Raw genomic sequence first — 7,435 nt, forward strand, 5'->3', positions numbered from 1 at the left:
ATTCCTGCTTGTGGCAGGGGGTCAGGCTAGATGATCTGTTCAGGTCCCTCTTGACCCTAGCTACCATGAAACTGAAATAGGTATTTCATATATTTCATGGACTTAAGTGCCTAAGTGTGATCCTGCTCCTCCCTGCTCAAGTCCCTGAAATCAGCTAACATCAAATGTGAGTGGGCTCACCTGCTCCTTGCTCCCTGTAACAGGGGGGGCCTCCTCAGGGTCCGTCTACTGGTGGCCCCACCCACCTGTTATAAGCCAACCACCTGCCTCCTGCCACACCTTGTTGTTAATTAATTGTTGTTAATTAAGTGGGAGGCTGCCCATTGTATGCCCCGATGCTAGGGAGCGCTATCTGCAGCTCTGTTCCTCCCCTACGCCGCAGCCCAAGCTTCGCAGATGGTATTTGTAAATTCTTCTTTATGTTGGGGTCTCGGCCGCTGTGGGCCTACCCCTTTTCTCTCTAGCTAGGCCTGTCAGTCAACCCCCCCCACTAATCAGGGTTTGACTCCCAGGCTCTAGCTCTAAAAAAAAACAAAACAAAAACAAACAAACCTCACTCAGGCTCCTGCCCCTCTCTGGCGCTGGGGTCAGCTCACCCCCAAATACCGTGCCTTCTCTGGTGCCAGGGTCAGCTCACCCCCAAATACTGTGCCCTCTCTAGTGCTAGGGTCAGCTCACCCCCAAATATTGCACCCTCTCTGGCGCTGGGGTCCCCACACTACAGTGGACCCCCAATGAGGCCTCCTCCTTCCCCAAATAGCCTCACCCAAACCACCAGTGTTAACATTAAACAAGAGAGGCAACATGCCTGCTTACTTTAGATGATCATGAGGATGGCTCAGGGCATGGCAGTCTTCTGACAGCTGCAGCACCATAGTCATTGGGAGTCCACCTCCCTGCTGCCCCTCTAGCCTTCTCCACTTGCCATTTGTAGGGTCCTGGCCTCCCTCTTCCTGTCACCTGACCGGCTGGCGGGGCTTGAGCCTTGACACCTGCTGGCGGGGCTTGAGCCTTAACCCCTACTTGACCAGCCGGCCATGACTGAAAGGTTCTGGACTTAAAGGGACCACTCTGTCTCTTAGTACCAGGGTTAGGGTTCCTTGTTACACTCCCTTTTGTGACAGTCTTAACCCTAAGATGGTGGCACACTGCAGCCAACAGCAGGTGCATTGACATTTTTTTCAGGGACTTGTGCAAGGTGGAATAGACTCAAGTGTACTTAGGCACCTAAAGACAGAACAGGAAATAGACCTAGGAGCCTGAGGTAGAGGTAAGAGAGAGAGAGCCTTAAGTCTGGTAGTGGTCCAGGTCCTGCTCTGTGCTCCAGGGATGTGAGCACTGCTTTGATAGATACCAGAAGCAAGATCCCAGAGCTCAGTGCAGGACCCAGATCAGGTTTCTAAGGACTTCTCATGGCAGAATTAGTTGGACTCAAAGGGAGCCTTGTATCAACGTAGAACTTTAGCTCCTGCCATGAGCCATGCTGACACCTGAGCCTATCTGGAGACAAATCTGTCAGGCTCCCCTCCCCCAGTGCAGCACCTGGGGTCATTATTACTTCCCCTGGCTGTCAGCACTCAAGCCCTATTATCCTCCAGGACTGGCATAGGCTAATTCAGCATCCATGGAAAGTCAAGGCCTTTGACGGACTTGTCTTGCAAAACACAGTGATTCCCCAGCTAGGTCCACAGTTGACCATGCATTTGCTGGGATCTGTCTGCTCACACATTTCTTCTTCTTCTGCTCCTTTCCAGCTCCAGAATAGCATCACTGGCAGCTCAATGGACCTTTGGGACAGAATCCTGTTTCCCCTTATGCACCTATGTGGCTGTTCCACAGCCATATACCTGCAGTGTGTAACACATACACACACTTGGCAATCCAGCTTTGGGTGTGCAAGCATCCATGGGCCTACTGAGTATACTCAGTGTGGCTGCATTTTGTCCAAGCCCATATACAGTGGAGTATAGAATCATAGAAAATGAGGGTTGAAGGGACCTCAGGAGGTCATTTAGTCCAACCCCCTGCTCAAAGCAGGATCATCCCCAACTAGATAATGCCAGCTAGGGCAGGGATGGGCAAAATGGCAGATCCATGCAGCAGTGGACTCCGTTTCCTAGCAGCCCCTGCCCACATGGCTAGGGTCGGTTTCCATGGAGACCCTGGCAGCAGCGCTGCTGTGATAGTGCAGAGCCAGGGTTTCCATGGAGACCAGCCCCAGCAGTGCTGGCAGGCCATGTGGCATGGCAGAGAGGGGCGTGCAGGCAACGGACTGTGGCTCTGTCATAGCTCTGGACTACACTGTCACTGCTGCAAGATCTTGGCCTGGTCCCCAAGCAGCTCCCTGTCCTGCTGCATGCCCTGCCAGAGCTGCTAAGGATGGTCTCCACAGAAACCTGGTGCTGTGCTATCACAACACAGCTGCTGCTGGGGTCTCCATGGAAACTGGCCCCAGCCAAGTGGGCAGGAGCTGCTGGGAAACAGAGTCCACTGCTAGCCAGGTCCAGCCTGTGGGCCTGACTTTGCCCTCCCCTGAGCTATCACTTTGTTGAGCCAGGCCTTATAAACCCAAGGATGGAGATTTTACCACGTCTCTGGGTAACCCATTCCAGTGCTTTACCACCCTCCTAGCAAAAAAGTTTTTCCTAATATCCAACCTAAACTTCCCTTGCTGCAACTTGAAACCATTGCTTCTTGTTCTGTCATCTGCCATAACTGAGCATAGTCTAGCTCCATCCTCTCTGGAACGCCCCCTTCAGGTAGTTAAAGCCTGCTATTAAATCCCTCCTCAGTCTTCTCTTCTGCAGATTAAATAAGCCCAGTGCCATCAGCCTCTCCTCATATGTCATGTGCCTCAGCTCCCTAACCATTTTCATTGCCTTCAACTGGACTTTCTCAAATATGTGCATACCCTTTCTCTAGTGGGGGTCAGATCTGTATTTGTTACTTAACTTAACAAGCTGTGTGCAAAGACAGGCACATGCTTCCTTCAGTAGAACAGACTTTGGCTTTGTTGTCAGAAGCTAAAGAATTCTCAAAAGTAGATGCCTATAACAGGGTTTTGGCAAATCTCTCTTGCTAACCATTAACTATATTCATTACCTTATTCAGAAGATACTGTTTCAATCAGCTTCCTCTCAGGATATTGTCAACCCCAGAAAATTTCTAAAAAAGAATCTCTCATATCGTGATGGGGTTGCCCAGCACCCTTTGCAATGCTGATGATGTGTTGGTATGTGGCAAAAATAAACAGGAACAAGACAAGAGTCTGCATGCTGTTTTGAGATGCTACCAACAATCTGGTTTCACTTGGAATGAAAAATATGAATTTGGGAAGGAGCAAATTAAATTTGGTGGGCATGTCATTAGCAAAATGGAACTCAGCCAGATGAGACAAAATAAAGACATTACATGCCTTACCTGAACCCCAAGATGTTCCTACCATAAAGCAAGTCTCAGGTATGGCCAGCCATATCAAAAAGCTTGGAAAACTTTTACCAAACTTAGCTCAGCTAACAGAACCATTAAGAGACCTCCTTTAACATATGTGGGTCTTGGGGAACGCAAAACAAAGGGCATTCAATACAGTCAAGGAACTGCTGGCATTGCCACCTCTTTCGGTACACTATTGTAGCCTTCTGCTCTACAGCCTGTGTAACTAGGTCAGCCACTAAACAGGGCCAGCTGTGTGTCCAGCCCCTTCCCTCTGATTGGTTCTAAGGCTGCATTAAAGGTCCTCCTTTAGGACTTGGATCCTGCTGCATAACTTTCTGGTCTCCAGTTGTTAAGCAGCACCTGTCACAGTAACTTCTCTGGCCTCCTGAGCCCTCATTTGGTTAACCCTCTGGCTTGGTGTTTGGACTTATGCTTTACCTTGCCTTGCTTCCTGACCCTCTAATTCTGGTTAATCCTCTGGATTGGTTCCAGACTTGTGTCTTCAGATCCTGCCCCTTGGTTTGGAACTCAGGATCCTTGGTTGCTTCTAACCTGCAGCCAATCCCTACAGCTCACCAGTTCTCACTTCTGATTCCACTCACTAGGTCTGATGCCCATGTGAACCTTGACAAGTAAATTATCCAACAATAGTCACAGCAGATGCATCTTCACATGGTCTAGGAACAGTACTTACTCAAAAACAGCCAAAAGAACACTAGAGGCCTCTTGCATTTATATCAAGATGTCTTACAGACACTGAGCTCATGTGGAAAAATAAAGCATTGGCCATCACTTGCGTATGTGAATGTGGACTGTTTACCCAGTTGTTCCCAAGCCTGTAGCATTGCATGGAATTCTTCTATCCTAAGTGCAGGACTTTGCACTTGTCTTTGTTGAACCTCATGGGATTTCTTTCGGCTCAGTCCTTCAAATTGTCTAGGTTACACTGGAGGGTAGGGCTAAGACTCAGAGTATCTACTGCTCCTTGCAGCTTGGTGTTATCTGTGAACTTGCTGAGGGTGCACTCCATCCCATCTTCCAGATCACTGAAATCCATAACCTCTTAGTAAAACTACTCTCAACACTGATACAACACAAGACAACACCCTAACCTGCCAGAGGAAAAGCAGGGCTACTATGGCAGCCACCATCCTGGTTCCATATGTGGAGGGAGAAAATTTTTTGGGGGGAGAACTGAGTGTATACGTGCAGGCGCGCCCCCTCCCATGGCAAAGTCTGCAGGGGAAGGGGTGGGGGGGAAAGGGCCATGGGGGGGGAGTGGGGCTGTGTCTGTGCCAGGCTGCCCTCAGGCCGGGCCGGGTCATGGGGCAATTGGAGCCTGGCAGCTCCTCCAGGGGCGTGGGTGGGCAGCTCCCACCACACACCTGAAGGAGCCCCTGGGCTCTGTATGCCCCACAACCCGGCCCAGCTGAGGTTCCATTCACAGTGATCTGCCCCCCTCCCACCCCCACCCCATGCCCAGGTAAAGAAAGAAACTTACCTGCCTGCTGGGCCAGCTGCAATCCTGCCTGTGCACAGTATCTGAGTGTGCGCGCCCCTTGCCCCTGCTGCAGCAGCCTGTGGCTGGGCTGCCCTATGGCCATACCTGCTGCCCCCTATGTTTATGGGGGCTAAGCCTGGTTAGCCCCGCCCCTCCCCCTCTGCCCAGCTTCCACCACCTATGCCTGGTTCTCTAAAACATTATTATATGCCCAAGAGATCCCAGAAAGACTGTCGTGCCCACCAGTACAAAGGAAGGCAACCCCCCACAAAGTCTGTACCAATATGATCATAGGGTAAAATTCCTTCCTGAACCCAAATATGATTATTGGTCTAACTCTGAGTGGAGGGGAAATACCCTCTAGCCAGGAACCTCCAGCTTTAAGTCTGAGCAGGAGCACTGGCACACCCCAGTAAAAATTCTGAGCCTTGACTGTAGCCAATACTCAATGCCACTGGAGAAGGCTTAAAAAAACCCTTGACATATGTAGCAGGTAGTGGGGGGCAGCGGGGGAGGGCAGAATTCCCTCGCAGCCTCATGCAGCAGCCAGCAAAGCCCAGAAGCATGGGAAATACTCATAGTAAAACACAGGCATAGCTACATCTAGATCATCCTAGACTAGTGTTTGTCCAGCCTCTTCTTGAGTGCTTCTAGTGATGGAGCGTTCACAACTTCCCTGGGCAGTACATTCCACTGCCTCGCAGTTCTGCAAGCAAAGGAGTTTTTCCAGATATCTACTCTAAGCCTACTTTGGTGCAACTTCAGGCCATTGGTCTACATCCTATCTCTGCAGCAAGAGAGAAAAGGTGTTCTCTCTCTTCTTTATGGCAGCCTTTCATGCATCTGAAGACTGCTATCATGTCCATCCTTAAGCACCTTTTCCACAAGCTGTACATGTCTAGGTCCTTCAGGCTCTCCTTGTACAGCTTGCTTTCCAAACCCTTTATTATCTTTGTTGCCCACCTCTGGACTCTCTCCAACTTCTCCAAGTCCCTTTAAAATATGGAGTCCAAAACTGCTCACGATACTCTAGTGAGGCCTAGCCAGTGCTGAGCAGAGGCACTATCATCTCCCATGTCTTGTACCCTAATACTTCTATTGATGCATCCCAAAACAGCATTTGCCCTTTGTGCGACTGCATCACACTGCAGACTCATACTGAATGATCTACCAACACCCCAGATCCTTCTCCATAGTGCTGCCATCCAGCCAGGTATCACCCATCTTGTATATGATTTTTTGATTATTCTTCCCAAGATGCGGCATGTTGCATTTGACAGCACTGAACTTCATCATGTTAGTCTCTTCCCAGTTTTGCTGGGACCCACGCTCCTATATGCAAGATAAAAGAAGCCATAAGCTACAGTGTAGAATATTATGGGACATATTTAAGCCCCGGGGCTCTTTGGTTACTCCTTCATGATTGCCCTTTACTCCCTGTTTTGAGCCTCATTCTTTGTATTCCTTTGATGTGGAGGATGGGGTTTTCTCCTTTTTGGGTAGGAGGTGGATGCAATCAGTGTCAGGAAATGTCTCCTGTCTCACTCAGATGCTCCTTCCTGCCCAGGAGTTAAGTCTGTGTATTAATTTAATGGCAGTGCAATATCTCCCAATCGGGTCACTCAAAGGGGGATATTGATAATGGCTGACATTATTTTTCCATAATCTTTGTTTCTTTTCTGTGTTGATGAGGAGATAAAATTCTTGCTCACGCTTAGGGAATTTCAAGTAGGAGTTAATAGTAAAGGTACAACCTCATTATACTATGTGCAGTGAGAGTCCCGACTCTGAACTGCTTTCTCTGGGAGGGGAGAGGTGCAGGCAAATTCTCATCGTTTCATAGTTGGTAGGGTCAGAAGGGACCTAAGCAAATCAACTAGTCCGACCCCCTGTCATGGGCAGGAAAGGATGCTGGGGTCAAATAACCCCAGCTAGGTGGCTGTCTAGCCTCTATTTGAAGACCCCCAGGGTAGGGGCAAGCCCCACTTCCCTTGGAAGTTGGTTCCAGCTCCTAGCTGCCCTGACTGTGAAGTAGTGCCTCCTGATATCTAGCCTGAACCTATTCTTAGTCAACTTATGGCCGTTGTTCCTTGTTACCCCTGGTAACTCGGGAAGTTTGACAGATTGAATAGCGATCCTGATCTTGGTTCTGTTTGATACTCTACAAGAATAACAGCTTGTAACCCTCCCGCTGGCAGGGGTGAAATAAGGTAGGTAAGGAACTCATGTTACTGACAAATGGGAGTGAATTGAGTTTGCTGCTATTTTTCCTGCTTCCACCTTCAATTTCTTTGCTTAAGGGTTTTGAAACACCTTTTTCTAATAAATATTCTAAGCAGAGCTCAATAAAAACCATTGTCCCCTAATGAAACAAGTTGAGAGAAGGGGGAGATTTCTATTTTTTAAATGTCCATCTTGAGGTGCTTTTCCAATTCTTAGTTTAACTCTGATTAGAAGCTGCTGAAAACGTGGGCCTTGCATGAACTATCCCTTGTAACA

Source organism: Alligator sinensis, unplaced genomic scaffold (assembly GCF_000455745.1).
Source record: "Alligator sinensis unplaced genomic scaffold, ASM45574v1 scaffold1328_1, whole genome shotgun sequence".
Classification (NCBI taxonomy): Eukaryota; Metazoa; Chordata; order Crocodylia; family Alligatoridae; genus Alligator; species Alligator sinensis.